This window comes from Spermophilus citellus (genome assembly GCF_964194105.1).
Source record: "Spermophilus citellus genome assembly, chromosome: 3".
Lineage (NCBI taxonomy): Eukaryota > Metazoa > Chordata > Mammalia > Rodentia > Sciuridae > Spermophilus > Spermophilus citellus.
Window position 1 is genome coordinate 110,109,457 of NC_138184.1, and position 14,556 is coordinate 110,124,012.

Consider the following 14,556-nt stretch of genomic DNA (forward strand, 5'->3'; position numbering starts at 1 on the left):
CATAGCTAGACCTTGTCTCAAAACAAAAAGCAAAACTATGGCAAGAGAGCAAGGAGGTTGTAAACTTGGTGGTAAAGAACTTTCCTAGCATATACAGGGCCTTGGGTTGGATCCTCAGGACTGCAAAACAAAACAAAAACAAATTTACAATTAGACTTCACACTGAGATAGAAATAGTAACAAAAGGGAAAGTAACAACTGTTGGCAAGGATATGGGGAAATTAGACCCCTCATATATTGCTGATGGGAATATAAACTAGTACAACTACTTGTTAAAAAGTTTTACAGTCCCTCAAACGTATATTATGATTTGGATCTTGAATGTTTCTTAAAGACTATACACATATACACACACACACACACATATTTTTGGAACTGGTGATTGAACCCAGGGGCACTTAAGCACTGAGCCATATCCCCAGCCCTTTCTATTTTTTACTTTGAGAAAGGATTTCATTAAGTTGCTTAGGCCCCTCTAAATTGCTAAGGCTGCTCTTGAACTTGCAATCCTCCTACCTCAGCCTCCTGAGTTGCTGGGATTACAGATATGCACCATCACATCCGGAAGGCCATATTTTGAAGGCCTGATCACTAGCTGTGATACTATTAGGAAGTGATGGAACCTATAGGAGGTAGGGCCTAGTAGAAGGAAATTAGGTCTTTGGGGGGTGACTGGGAGATATGTGTACCTGACCTCTTCTCTTTCTTTCCCTGTGGCCATGAGGTGAGCATCTTTTCTCTACATGCTTCAGTCATAGGCCCAAAAGCAACAGAGTCAGCTGACCATGGACTGAAACTGCTACACTGTCCTGATCTTATACTGCCTAGGTGACCTAGCTGAATTTCTAGCCCCACACTAATCTTGCTTATTTTTGAAGACAGGAGGCCTGAAAATCCAGAAATTCCTTTTGTGATGGACTAGCCAAAACTAGTTTCATCTAATATGGATGCCAGAGTGAACATCAGACAAATGATTTCATCACAATTTCATTTACATGCTAAATGACACATACTCCTTTCACCCTGCACTGATGATTGTCATGAGGACAACTGGAATAAAATATAAAAGAAAAGAGATGATGGAGCTGGGAGTTGTGGCTCAGTGGTACAGCACTTGCCTAGCATGTGTGAGGCACTGGACTCGATCTTCAGCTCCACATATAAATAAATAAAATAAAGATATTGTGTTCTCCTACAACTAAAAAAGAAAAAGAAATAGAGGTGCACTCTAAATTCCTAGAAAAATCTCCACCCATTCCTAGAGAATACATGAATATTTAGCCTCTCCCTCTCTCTTATTTTACCCTATATCTATAGTTTCCTGACCATCAATGAGTTGAGAAGTTGACCTGTGAGCCTTTCTCCATGCTTCTATACTTGTCCAAGAATAAACCTTCCTTAGCCAGGGTTGGTGGCTTACAAAGGTAATCCCTCTGGAAGTGGGGCTGAAGCAGGATAGTAAGTTGAAGGCCAGCTTGGGCAGTTTAGCAAGAACCTGTCTCAAAATAAAGAAAATTAAAAAGGGATTTATCTCAGTGGCACAGTATCCCAAGGCTCAATCCCTCGAATAGAAAAAACTAAAACCAAAAATTCTTCTTTATTGTTCAGTTGGCACTTATTTGTCTTATTGGTTTCACAATTCTAAGAGGGAAAAAAGACCCAGTTTGGGGTCAAAATTCATAATAAAACCTCTGAAACCATGACCTAAAATAAATTTAACGTAAAATATAATACCCTGCAATCCTATTCCTAAAAGAACTCAAAATATATATCAAATGAAAAGCACATATATGCCTGAGTAAAAGTATTTTGAAAAAAATTATGTCACAGATTTTTTTAAAAGCTTGTATGTGAATGTTCATAGCAACATTTTTCATACTAGCCAAAAGGTATAAACAACCCAAATGCTTGTTAGCTGATGACTGGATAAAAAAAACATGGTACATTCATACACAGGGATATTATTCCATAAAAAGGAATGAAAAGTTGATATCTGCTACAATTTAGGTGAATCCTGAAAACATCATGCCTAGTAAATGAATCCAGACACAAAAGTTTAAATATAGTATGATTTCATTTATATTAAAGGTCTAGAATAGGCAAATCCATAGAAATAAAAGGTAGATCAGTGGTTGCCACAGGACTGGGGAGAGGGGAGAATGATGAGTGGCTGCTAGGTTTCTTTTTGTGGTTATGAAAATGTTTTGCAATTAGATAATGGTGATGGTTGCACCACCTTGTGCATACATGAAAAACTGCTGAATGGTACACTTTATAAGATGGCGGATTTTATGATATGTGAATTATATCTCAATAAAATAAGTTTTTTGTTAAATTTGCTTAAATTTATTAATTTTTTTTTCAATGTGTCTGTGTCTTAATGTCTTAATGTACAAGGTTATAATGACATCTAAGGCTTGTGTGCCCTCTCCTTACAGAGTGATTTGTCACTACTCAGTTACCACCTTACCCTCAATTCCCAAAGGCATACTAAACCTCAAGCCATTACCGGAACACATACTGCCCAGCAATTCCATACTTAAGCACCTATACACATGCTGTTCCTTCTGCCCAGAAATTTTTGTGACTTCTGTCCACCTCATTCAAACCTGTATGGTTTTTAAATATCTAACATAAAATTATTGGCACCTTGGAAGTTTTCCTCTGCCTCATCTCAGAAGATGTTATTTTTTTCAGCCCAGTAAAATGAAACACAACTGTAATTCCAGGAACTTTGGAGACTGAGGCAGGATGATGGCAAATTCTATATCAGCCTCAGCAACTTAACAAGATCCTCAGCAACATAACAAGATCCTCTCTCAAAATAAACATAGAAAGGTCTGGGGATGTAGCTCAGTGGTAAAGCTTCCCTGGGTTTAATTCTCAGTACCAAAAAAAAAAAAAAAAAGGATAATAACAGTGCTTACACAGAGTTTTTATGAAGAATATTTATGTATATATAAAGCACTTAGAACCGTATCTATCACATACTTAGAGTTCAACATTTATTACTGTTCCAAGTTAAGCTAATGTTTGGTAATCATTGGGTGGCTGTGTAAAATATACATCATTCTATGCAGATTGTTGGATTATCTATCCCAATGTCCTTGCAGTAGAATCTCTTAGGGAAGTCAGAGAAGCGATTAAGGTAAGAGAAGGATTAAGGTCCTAACAAGTAAAAACAATAAAGTGAAAATATTCCATTGAAAATTCTAAGCTGGCAATGACCACAAAATTGACTGGCAACCAAATAACCAAGTATTTTTCTTTCTTTCTTTTTTTTTTTTTTCAGTGTTGAAGTACTGGGGATCAAACCCTGGACCTTATTTATGTTAGGCAAGTTCTCTACTCTGAGCTATATCCTCAGCCTTAAAACTAGGCATTATAAACTCTATATCAAGATAAATTTGATAAGCCACTCAGCGTAACAGAGCCCATTAAAGACTTAGCTAAGCTTTAGCTTCTGGTTCTAGATGTGTCAGTAATAATAATAGCAGAAGCTTTTAATAAGTGTGAGGCATCTCTTTACATACATGTCTTATGTATGTTAATAATTTAATGTTCATTGGAGTATATTCTCCTATTGTGGTAATATTATATCCAAAAAAGCAGAAACAGAGCAAAAAGCAGATTGCTGGGCTGAAGGTGTATCTCAGTGGATAGAGCACTTGCCTAGCATGTGCAAGGCCCTAGATTTAATCCCCAGCACCCCACACATACACAGGTACAAAAGTAGATTTCTGGCAGTTGGTAGCATCATTCGAGGAATAGGGAGGTACTCTCATAAACATGATGACTTATGAAGGTAACAAACTAGGCTACTCAGTGTCAGAGAGGACAAGATCCTGGAAAGTAGAAATGCTGAACTATTGGCTCGGTGGCAACACCCTGGCTGCAACTGGGCAGAATTTCTATTTCTAATGTCAGAATAATAGGGAAGCTGCTGCCAATGCTGCATAAAACTCAAGAACACTTAGCAGTGATGGCTGACTTCCAACTGAGCCATTAAGGTAAGTATAGAAGAAAGCTCCAGGTAGAAATATCCTTGGGAACTCAGAGTAACACACTGAGTGTTTGAAGTTGGTACTTAACCTCCTATTATTGAACCCAGGGTTTGCCATTCTGGGGCCAATGTGATTTCACTTATGACATCTTCCCATAATGCTGCTCATTTCTGTTAACCAGGAGTCACAGAGGTTGAGAAGGACAGCAATAATCAGATCCTATGATTGGGCCTCATAATAATAAGATGCTGATTTCTCTTGCCCTTACATTTTCTTCCAGTCACACTCTATGACTTTGTTTGGAATTCTTTTTTTCTATCTCCATTCCACTGCCATAAAGGAATAACAGCAGATATTCTTAATATGTGTGAGGCATATATATGAAGAATATAATATTTATTAATATCTTTGACATACAAATTATTTAAAGAGCATCTCTTTTTAAAAAATATTTTTAGTTGTTGATGTACCTTTGTTTTTTATTTATTTATATGTGGTGCTGAGGATTCGAACCTGGTGCCTCACACATGCTACAACCCCAGCCCCAAAAGAACATATCTTTTTTTTTTTTTTAATATTTATTTTTTAGTTATCGGCGGACACAACATCTTTGTTGTTATGTGGTGCTGAGGATCGAACCCGGGCCGCACGCATGCCAGGCGAGCGCGCTACCGCTTGAGCCACATCCCCGGCCCAAGAACATATCTTAAAAAGAGATGAGATGGAAGGGCTGGGGATGTGGCTTAAGCTCGCCTGGCATGCGTGCAGCCCGGGTTCGATCCTCAGCACCACAGACAAACAAAGGTGTTGTGTCCGCTGAAAACTAAAAAATAAATATTAAAATTAAAAAAAAAAAGAGATGAGATGGAGCCAATTGTGGCAAGAAATGAATAAAAGAATGTTTCAAGGAGGAGAGTCCACATGACAGAACAAAATGGGATGGCCAGAAATGATAAAAAGAAAAGCAGTTCCTAACATGGAAGGTGTTCAGATTAGCTGAAAGAATAAATGGTAAAAATAGAATGAAATGCCAAAATTATGCAGAGAGAGCAAAGATATGTTCCCAGCTACCTTGTTCTCCCACCTAGCTCCTATTTAATAGATGAACATCTACTTTACGTATTGTTCTCATAAATACAAAATGCTAACTACAACAATTTATGATAAATTTAAAGTTATTTATGCCAAACACCTTAATCAGAACCTGATGCATCTGCAATACACAATGACCATCATTACATTCTGAAGATAGTTAAAAATTACGGCAAAATGTTGCATTCCTAAAGTTGATCCACAGAGCCTAAAATGACATGCCACTGCCTAGCATCTGGTCAAAGTCAATTGCTTTGGCTCTAAACCAGGACTTACCTTTTCTGTTCCTTTTCTCTGATAGCTTAGAACTTCTGGACTCCATAACTGAACACACTGATTATTGTAAATGTCCTTTATAAGCTATGAAGTCTGAATTTGAGGCCTAATTTCTTACCTCTATTTTGAAACCTATTTCCCACCCCAGATTAACACATTCTCAATAAGTTCATCAGAACCAAAGTTCCTTTGTGCCCTCCTGCTAGCCTGCCTTTATTTTAGTACATTTAGTACCTTTAGTCCATTTCCACTCATCTGAGTCTTACTCTGATTTTTTTGTCCACTAATAATCCATATCCAATTGCTTGCTGAGCATTTCTACATGCATACCATATCCTATGTTAAATTCAAAATCACAAAGGCCAAATTCATTATTTGTTGCCAAATCAGTTCCTTTCTTTTTATTTTACTTATTTGTATTGAGGATTGAACCCAGGGATGCTTTATCACAGAGCTATATCCATGGGCCTTTTTATTTTTTTATTTTGAGATAGGGTCTTTTTAATTCCTGCCTCAGCTTTCCGGGTCACTGGGATTACAGGCATGCATCACCATCCCTGTGTTCTGTTCTTCTCTTCTCAAGCTCCCTGATGTGGCTACTGACCAGTCAGAATGGATGTACAACCACTCAGAATGCTGTAGGAGTAGATCAAATTATTGTATTGGGTCAATGTCAGCCCTGTCCACAATCCTTCCTAAACTTCTTTTTGTTTGTTTTTTTTTTAAAGAATCTTTACATGTGTCCACTTAATTTTTTTTTAAGAGAGAGTGAGAGAGGAGAGAGAGAGAGAGAGAATTTTTAATATTTATTTTTTAGTTCTCGGAGGACACAACATCTCTGTTGGCACGTGGTGCCGAGGATCAAACCCTGGCTGCACACATGCCAGGCGAGCGCGCTACCACTTGAGCCACATCCCCAGCCCCAAATACTTTTATTTTTTTTTTTAATTTTTTTTAAACAGAGAGAGAGAGAGAGAATTTTTAAATATTTATTTTTCAATTTTCGGCAGACACAACATCTTTGTTGGTATGTGGTGCTGAGGATCGAACCCGGGCCGCACGCATGCCAGGCGAGCGCCCTACCGCTTGAGCCACATCCCCAGCCCCCTTCCTAAACTTCTTGAGGTTGTCTGTTCTCATCATCTCCCTTCATCATCTCCTTTTCCTTGCTTAATCTAAACATTGTAGTCCTCTCTTCTATCAGAATTCCTCCTGAGGAGGTCATCAATGGCCTTCTTGTTGTTAAAATTAATGGATTCTTTTTTTTTTTAAGAGAGAGATAATTTTTAATATTTATTTTTTAGTTTTCGGCAGACACAACATCTTTGTTTGTATGTGGTGCTGAGGATCGAACCCAGGCGGCACGCATGACAGGCGAGCGGGCTACGGCTTGAGACACATCCCCAGCCCATGGATTCTTTTTAACTCTTATCTTACTGGACTTTTCTTGTAGCATTTAACAATGCTGACCACGCCCTCCTTCTTGAAACCCTCTTTCCTTAGCTTCTCTGACTCTCTTTCCATACTCTCCTCCAGCAACACTTTCATAGGTTTTCCCAAACTTGTTTTTCCTCCTGTTTCTTATCTCAGTGAATGCCACCACCATGTCCTAAGCTCCCAAACTAGAACCCAATTCCTTAGTTTCTCCTACCCACTCCTAACCTCCCCCTCGGTCACAAAGTTCAGCCATTCTTGTTCCTATTTTGCCCCTCTCCAGCTTGACTGACTGCGTTTTCGGAGCATTTTACTGTGTACTAGCCAGTGGAGTTCTGATATAATACTCACATTAAGCCTCTAAGGTAAATTTTATTATCACCTTCAATTATCAGATCAGGAAACAGGCATAGTTAATAACTTGCATAAAGTCACATAGGTACTGAGTGGCAGAGCAGAATTCAAACCCAGGTGGACTGACTCAATTCTGAGTTCAGGTCATTATTCCCTTTCACTTAGATCATTGCAAAAGCCTCTGTTACTCTCCTGGCATTTTGTCATGGATTCCTCTAAGCTTCTGTGGCCAGAAGAACCTTGGTTAAAAGGTAAGTCTGACTCTGACTCTTGAATTTTTTTTGGGGGGGGGGCTACTGGGGATTGAACCTATGGGTTCTTTACCACTGAGCATTCCCAGACTTTTTTTTTTTTTAATTTTGAGACAAGTTGCTTAGGGCCTCACTAAATTGCTAACTCTGGCTTCGAACTTGCAATCGTCTTGCCTCTGCCTTGTGAATCACTGGGATCACAGGCATGCACCACTATGCCCAGCAACTGTCATTCTCTTGCATAAAACTAATGGCTCCTTATTCCCATCAAGATAAAGTCTACACTAAATAACACATTCAGGATTTTTTTTTTTTTAGTACCGGATATCAAATACAGACAGGGTCTTACATATGCCAGGCAAGGCTCTACCACTGAGCCACATCCTTAGTATGTTTGAGAACTTCTATAATATGGCCAGTGAGCATTTACCTCTTTGGCTTCATGTTTTTGATCTTTGGTCTCATTTTAACTGTGACCCCGAATACCTAACTAGCCAAAATGATAGTTTACATTTCCAGGCTTCTGCATATCATTTGATGGGCTATGAACACTAATTTCTTCCCACCTTCACATTTTACTTCTTTTGAATAAGCTTTTTCTCACCTCCTAATAAGTTCCCAAAGCCCCAGTACAAATCCTTAACTGTGGCTGTGTTTTCAGCTCTCTACCATATCTAATACAAGATTGTGAGTTTCTTGAGAACAGGAACTGCCTGATGAAGAGTAGATGACATTCACTGAATGAATAGTCTTTATTGTCTGAATCATACTCTTTAACTCTTATATAATGTCCTATGCAATTTTTATTTTCTTGTATGTTAGCCTTTATAACCAGCCTGCTCAATTTCTTTTCTTTTCTTTTTTTTTTTTTTTTTTTTTTCAGTACTTGGGGTTTAACCCAGGGCCTTGCACATGCTAGGTAGTACTCTGCTATTGAACTAAGTGTTTTGTGTGTGTGTGTGTGTGTATGTTTTTCTTTTGTTATTGGGGATTGAACTCAGTGGCACTTAATCACTGAGCTGCATATCCAGTTCTTTTTTATTTTGAGACAGGTCTTGTTAAGTTGCTTAAGGCCTTGCTAAATTGCTGAAACTGGCCTTGAACTTTCAATCTTCCTGCCTTGGGCTCCAGAGTCTTTGGGATTACAGGCCTGTGTCACCTTGAATCTAGGGTCTCACTAAATTGCCCAGATTGTTCTCTAACTTTTGGCTTGCTTCAGCTTCCTCTCTAACTGGAATTATAGGTGAGTGCCCCCATGCCTGACATGCCTGTGAATTTCTTTCTCTTTCTCTCTCTCTCTCTCTTTTTTTTTTTTTTTTTGGTACCAGGGATTGAACCCAGGGGCACTTAACCACTGAACCACATCCCCAGTCTTTGTGTGTGTGTGTGTGTGTGTGTGTGTGTGTGTGTGTGTGTGTGTATGTTTTACTTAGAAACAGAGACTCACTGAGTTTCTAAGTGCCTCACCATTGCTGAGGCTGGCTTTGGACTCGAGATCTTTCCATCTCAGCCCCCCTGAGCCACTGGGACTACAGGCATGTGCCATCACACCAGCTCCAAGACTGAATAATAATAATAATAATAATAATAATAATAATAATAATAATTATTATTATTATTATTATTATGCTTGGGATCAAACCCAGGGCCTTGTGCATGCAAGGCAAGCACTATACCAACTGAAATATATTCCCAGCCCTAAGACTGAATTTTTTGAAGGTAGAAAATATACCGAGTATGCTTAAGTTAGAGATACACAAATTCTTTATAATAACAGTTAATATTTATTCAAGGCTCAATGAATATCATCATCCAACGATTTTGGTGATTTTTTTTTCTTTCCCTCCATGTGACAAAATGAAGTCATAGAGTTTAGTAGCCTCCCTAAAATGACACATCTAGTATGTGACAGAGCTGAGTTTTGAACTCTGACCCTGGTACCTGTCCTCCCACTCTACCCAGTGGTGCTAGGGATAGAACCCAGGGCCTTGCACGTGCTATCTATACCTGTACTCTTAACCAATAAAAGAACAGACTAAGGAAATGGAATTACAAATGGTAATTAACTTAAGATCATGCTGTTGTATTAAAACTAGAACTTAGATCTTCCCAAAGTTCTCTTTCTTTCCCCTCTCCTTTACTCCTTTGTCCTGGGGGTTGAAGGAAGGGGCAGGGGTGCTTTACCTTGAGTTATATTTTTATTTTGAGACAGGGTCTCTCTACATTTCCCAAGCTGGTCACAAACTTGCAACCCTCCTGCCTCAGCCTCCTGAGTTGCTCAGATTACAGCCGTGCACCTGTGTTGAAAGAGAGCTGTTTTCTAAAGCTGGTCTCAAAGTCAAAATCCACTCTGATTCAGCAATATACTCTTCCCTTTATCCCTCAAAATCACTGATGTGATGTTCCAAAGCTTTTTGCTTTTTTGGCTTCTCAGTTCCCACTGTGAAAAATGTCTTGTTTATGAAAGTAATCTGTAATCAACAAGCCTTCTTGGCTGTTCTGTTGATTACCCTTAAAAAATTCTGTTCTCTGTAGGCTCATTAGACTCTTTTTCCTTACTCTACTTTTCTCTTTTTTGTAAAACATTTGTTAAAAATGAGCCTCGGGCTGGGGTTGTGGCTCAGTGGCAGAGTGCTTGCCTCACACATGTGAGTCACTGGGTTCAATCTTCAGCATTTAAAAATAAACAAACAAAATAAAAAACATTGTGTCTATCTATAACTAAAAAAATAAAATAAAATAAAAATAATGACTATGAGCTGGGTGCGTTTGTACATGTCTGTAATCCCAGCAGCTCTGGAGGCTGCCTCCTCTGAGGCAGGAGGATCTTGAGTTCAAAGCCAGCCTCAGCAACTGAAAGATGCTAAGCAACTCACTGAGACCTTGTCTCTAAATAAAATACAAAATAAGGCTGGGGATGTGGCTCAGTGGCCGAGTACCCCTAAATTCAATCCCCAGTAGCATATCATATGAAGAGAATAGCCAGAGCCAACTCAATAGGTCTTACTCTTAAAGATTTTTATCAACACCTTGGCACTCTTTTGCTGACAAAAATGATTCTTAAGCCTTTTAACAGCTTTATGACTTCCTATTTTAGCTCCCCACCTAACATAGCCTGTTATCAAAATGAACTGCCCATCATTTTGGGAAACACTCTGGAGGCTATTTCCTGATTTAAGAGCACAGCTTAGTCTCTAGATTAGCACTCATTTAATATGAAACCAAGAACCAAACATCTCTGAAATATTTAGTAAAATATGAGTATTCTATTCCACAATGTTGTCTTCGGGGATATAAACAATCTAAAATAAGTATTTGAGTTGTGCTGTATCATATTAATATTTTCAAAAGAAATCTGACGTTTGGAGTAATACGCCATATTTTATGGCCTAACTGCAGCAACATATGAAGCAAAGTCCAAATGTGGATCTGAAAAAAAAAGATGAAAGCATCATCAGTGATGATGAAAGACTATTACTGAAGTAAATCTTATTTCCTTGAGGAAGGAAGGTACTGAATCTATTAGAATATGCCTTTGAAGGGCTATGAAACAAGTCCTTTATTTCTGAAAAAAAATCAAATCACGCTGATAAATTAGTTACAGGGGATACAAAACAGAGATAAATAAGCTAAAAAAAAGTCTCCTTCTGGTTTGTCTTATATATTTTCTAGGCAATATTCTTCCTGATAGGACACATAGCACAAAATATAATTTTGCTGAATATGATAATGCATAAGTTAGAGAAAATAGCTTTTTTTAATATTTATTTTTTATAGTTGGACACAATACCTCCATTTCACTCAGTTGTTTTTTACGTGTGCTGAGGATCGAACCCAGGGTCCCGCGAATGTGAGACAAGCACTCTACCGCTGAGCCACAACCCCAGCACAGCTTTTTTTTTTTTTTTAAGCTGGGAATTTACTATGTTTCCTAGGTTGGTCTTGAACAAGTTCACTTGTCATCCTCCTGCCTCAGCCTCCCGAGTACCTGGACCTATATGTGTGTGTCACTGTGCCCAGCTCAAAACACCAGTTTTACATATTTATTTATTTATTTATTGGGTACTGGGGGTTAAACCAAGGGTCCTTTGCCATTGAGCTATATCCCCAGATCTTTTTATTTTTTAAATTTCAAGATAAGAGTCATGCTAAATTGCTGAGGCTGGCTTTGAACTTTCAATCCTCCTGCCTCAGACTCCCCAGTCATTAGGATTACAGGTGTGCACCACTGCACCTGGCTAAAACAGATGTTTTTTTAAATAGAAAAATTTTATGATAGCTACAGGTAAGAAAGCCTTGGACTTTCTTTTGAGGTACAAATATTGGCACCTTCACATGGGCACAGTAGATAATCAAAAAATGGTACAAACAATGACCTATAATAGCCTGAGTCTACCATAATCAGAGGGGAAAACACAATCTAGCAGAAGTAGCTATTCAGAGTCTAAGGAGGAACATTTCATCAGGCATCAATAATTAAGCACTCAATGAATACAAAGACAATAGATTAGGTACTGAGGGATCATCCTCAAAGAAGCCCTGCTACTCTGCAAACTATAATCTCATTTTTCTCAAGCCTATACACACACATTTTGGTGCTAGGGATTGAACCCAGGACCTTATGCATGCTTAGCATGTGCTCTATCATTGAGCTATACCCCTAGTCCTCAAGACTATATATATTTTATGTAATTAAACAAAATATACATATAGGGGCTGGGATTGTGGCTCAGCGGTAGAGCACTCACCTAGCACGTGTGAGGCCCTGGGTTCGATCCTCAGCACCACATAAAAATAAATAAAATAAAGACATTAAAAAAATACATATATATCTCTCTTGCAGTAGTATAAGTGTAACATAGGATTTACAAGGAAAACTGTGCAAAGAATGTGTTCCTTCAGCCTTTTCCTACTTAAATATCCCATTGGCTTTCTGAAAATAGTATAAAGTTTCTTTTTTTTAATTTTATTTTTATTTATTTTTTATTTTTATTTTTTTTTAGTTCTCGGCGGACACAACATCTTCGTTGGTATGTGGTGCTGAGGATCGAACCCGGGCCTCACGCATGCCAGGCGAGCGCGCTACCGCTTGAGCCACATCCCCAGCCCAAATTTTATTTTTTTTAAGAGAGAGAATTTTAATATTTATTTAGTTTTTTTTAAAATTTATTATTATTTTTTTTTTTTTTTAGTTTTCGGCAGATACAACATCTTTCTTTGTATGTGGTGCTGAGGATTGAACCTGGGCCGCATGCATGCCAGGCAAGCGTGCTACCGCTTGAGCCACATCCCCAGCCCAAGTATAAAGTTTCTTGGTGGTTTTCTTTCTTTCTTTCTTTCTTTTTTTTTTTTTTTTTTTGGACTGGGGATAAAACCCAGGGGCTTGTGCAAGCCAGGCAAAGGTTCTACAACTGAGTCACATCCCTGCCCCTAATGTAAACTTTCTTACCCTGTTTTACTTTTTCTCAAAATCCTTTATACTACTTGACATTTAAAAAAAATTTTATTAGCTGTCTCTCCTCGCTAGAATATAAACTCCATGAGGACAGATATTTCAAATGTTTTCTCTTTTTTAAATTTTTTATTTTAGTTTGTTGTAGATGGACACAATACCTTTGTTTATTTTTATGAGGTGCTGAGGATCAAACCTAGTGCCTCACATGTGCTAGGTAAGCACTTTACCACTGAGCCACAACCCAGCCCTCAAATATTTTTCTTTCTGTTTTTAAGAATATTTTTTAAGGGGCTGGGGTTGTGGCTCAGTGGTAAAGCGTCTGCCTAGCATACATGAGGTACTGGGTTTGATTCTCAGCACTATACAAATATTAAAAAATAAAGACCCATCAATAACTAAAAAATATCTTCAAAAAAAGAATGTTTTTTAAAATGTTGATGGCCCTTTATTTTATTCATTTATTTATATGCAGTGTTGAGAATTGAACCTAGTGCCTCACACATGCTAGGCAAGCGCTGATACTGAGCTACAACCTCAGCCCCTCAAATGTTTTCTTTTTTTTTTAAATATTTATTTATTTATTAGTTATTGGCGGACACAACATCTTTGTTTGTATGTGGTGCTGGAGAATCGAACCCGGGCCGCACACATGCCAGGCGAGCGCACTACCGCTTGAGCCACATCCCCAGCCCCTCAAATGTTTTCTTTATAGATATAGTCCCAGTAATTAGAACTCTATGTAGCATACAGTGCGTTCTCACAAATATTTGTAAAATTAATAAAAGTGCTGAAAAGACCCCTATGTTAGAATTGTTAAATTCTAAAATTTTGGCATATGTGTGTATGTGTGAATGAATTTACAGATTTTTGTGGCGTAAGTGCCAGTGTAGACCGAGTAGAAGACAGGATCAGAAGCTTGTGTGAGGTCATAGAATGATTGCAAAAACAAAGCAATACTATCAGATGATTGAAGGAATCAAAAACTGTCAGCAAATGGCTTTGAAGAGTAAACTAAATGCATCTATCCTTTCATGTCTGAAATCTGATTAAAGTGAACTCAAATTCACTTGAGATTACTTGTGATTCACACTAGCTATCTTTTTTTTCTTCTAGCTTTTAAAAAAAATTTTATTTTTTAGTTGTAGTTGGGCACAATATCTTTATTTTATTTATTTATTTTTATGTGGTGCTGAGAATTGAACCCAGGGCCTCGCACATGCTAGGTGAGTGCTCTACTGTTGAGCCACAACCCCAGCCCTTCTTCTAGCTTTTTATCTTAATAACAACTTTTAAAACTTAGTAAAGTTCTTTTTCTCCTCCATAAATAGGAGAAATGTTTTCTTGCAAGATTGAAAGAGTCTTCCCTTTCTATTTTGGGATTTGCCTGAAGTCACAAGGTAGTCTTGGCAAATCACTCTGCTCTATCTCTCAGTTTACTGAGGCTGCCTGGGAATTTCAACTGTGAGCCAAACAGGAAGAGGACTCTTTTACCTAACTCCAAAAGGCCTAAGTCATATGGATGTGGTGAAGTTTCGTGGTAGATATAAATCACTGCAAATGGATTTCCCACAGGGTTGTGGTGGGGGAACAAAGATGTCACTCAACTTCCTCTGCAGGAAAGGGAAGACTATCACAACATAACTGAGCAAATTTTCCAATGTTTGCACAACATTTTCAACTGAAGATACCC

The 14,556-nt window shown here is 38.1% G+C and overlaps 1 protein-coding gene across 1 annotated transcript in view; it reads right to left on the minus strand.

Moving 5' to 3' along the window:
• The window catches only part of SFI1 (SFI1 centrin binding protein), a 322,241-nt gene that overhangs the window by 257,186 nt on the left and 50,499 nt on the right, over nucleotides 1–14,556 (minus strand). The window lies entirely within an intron of this gene.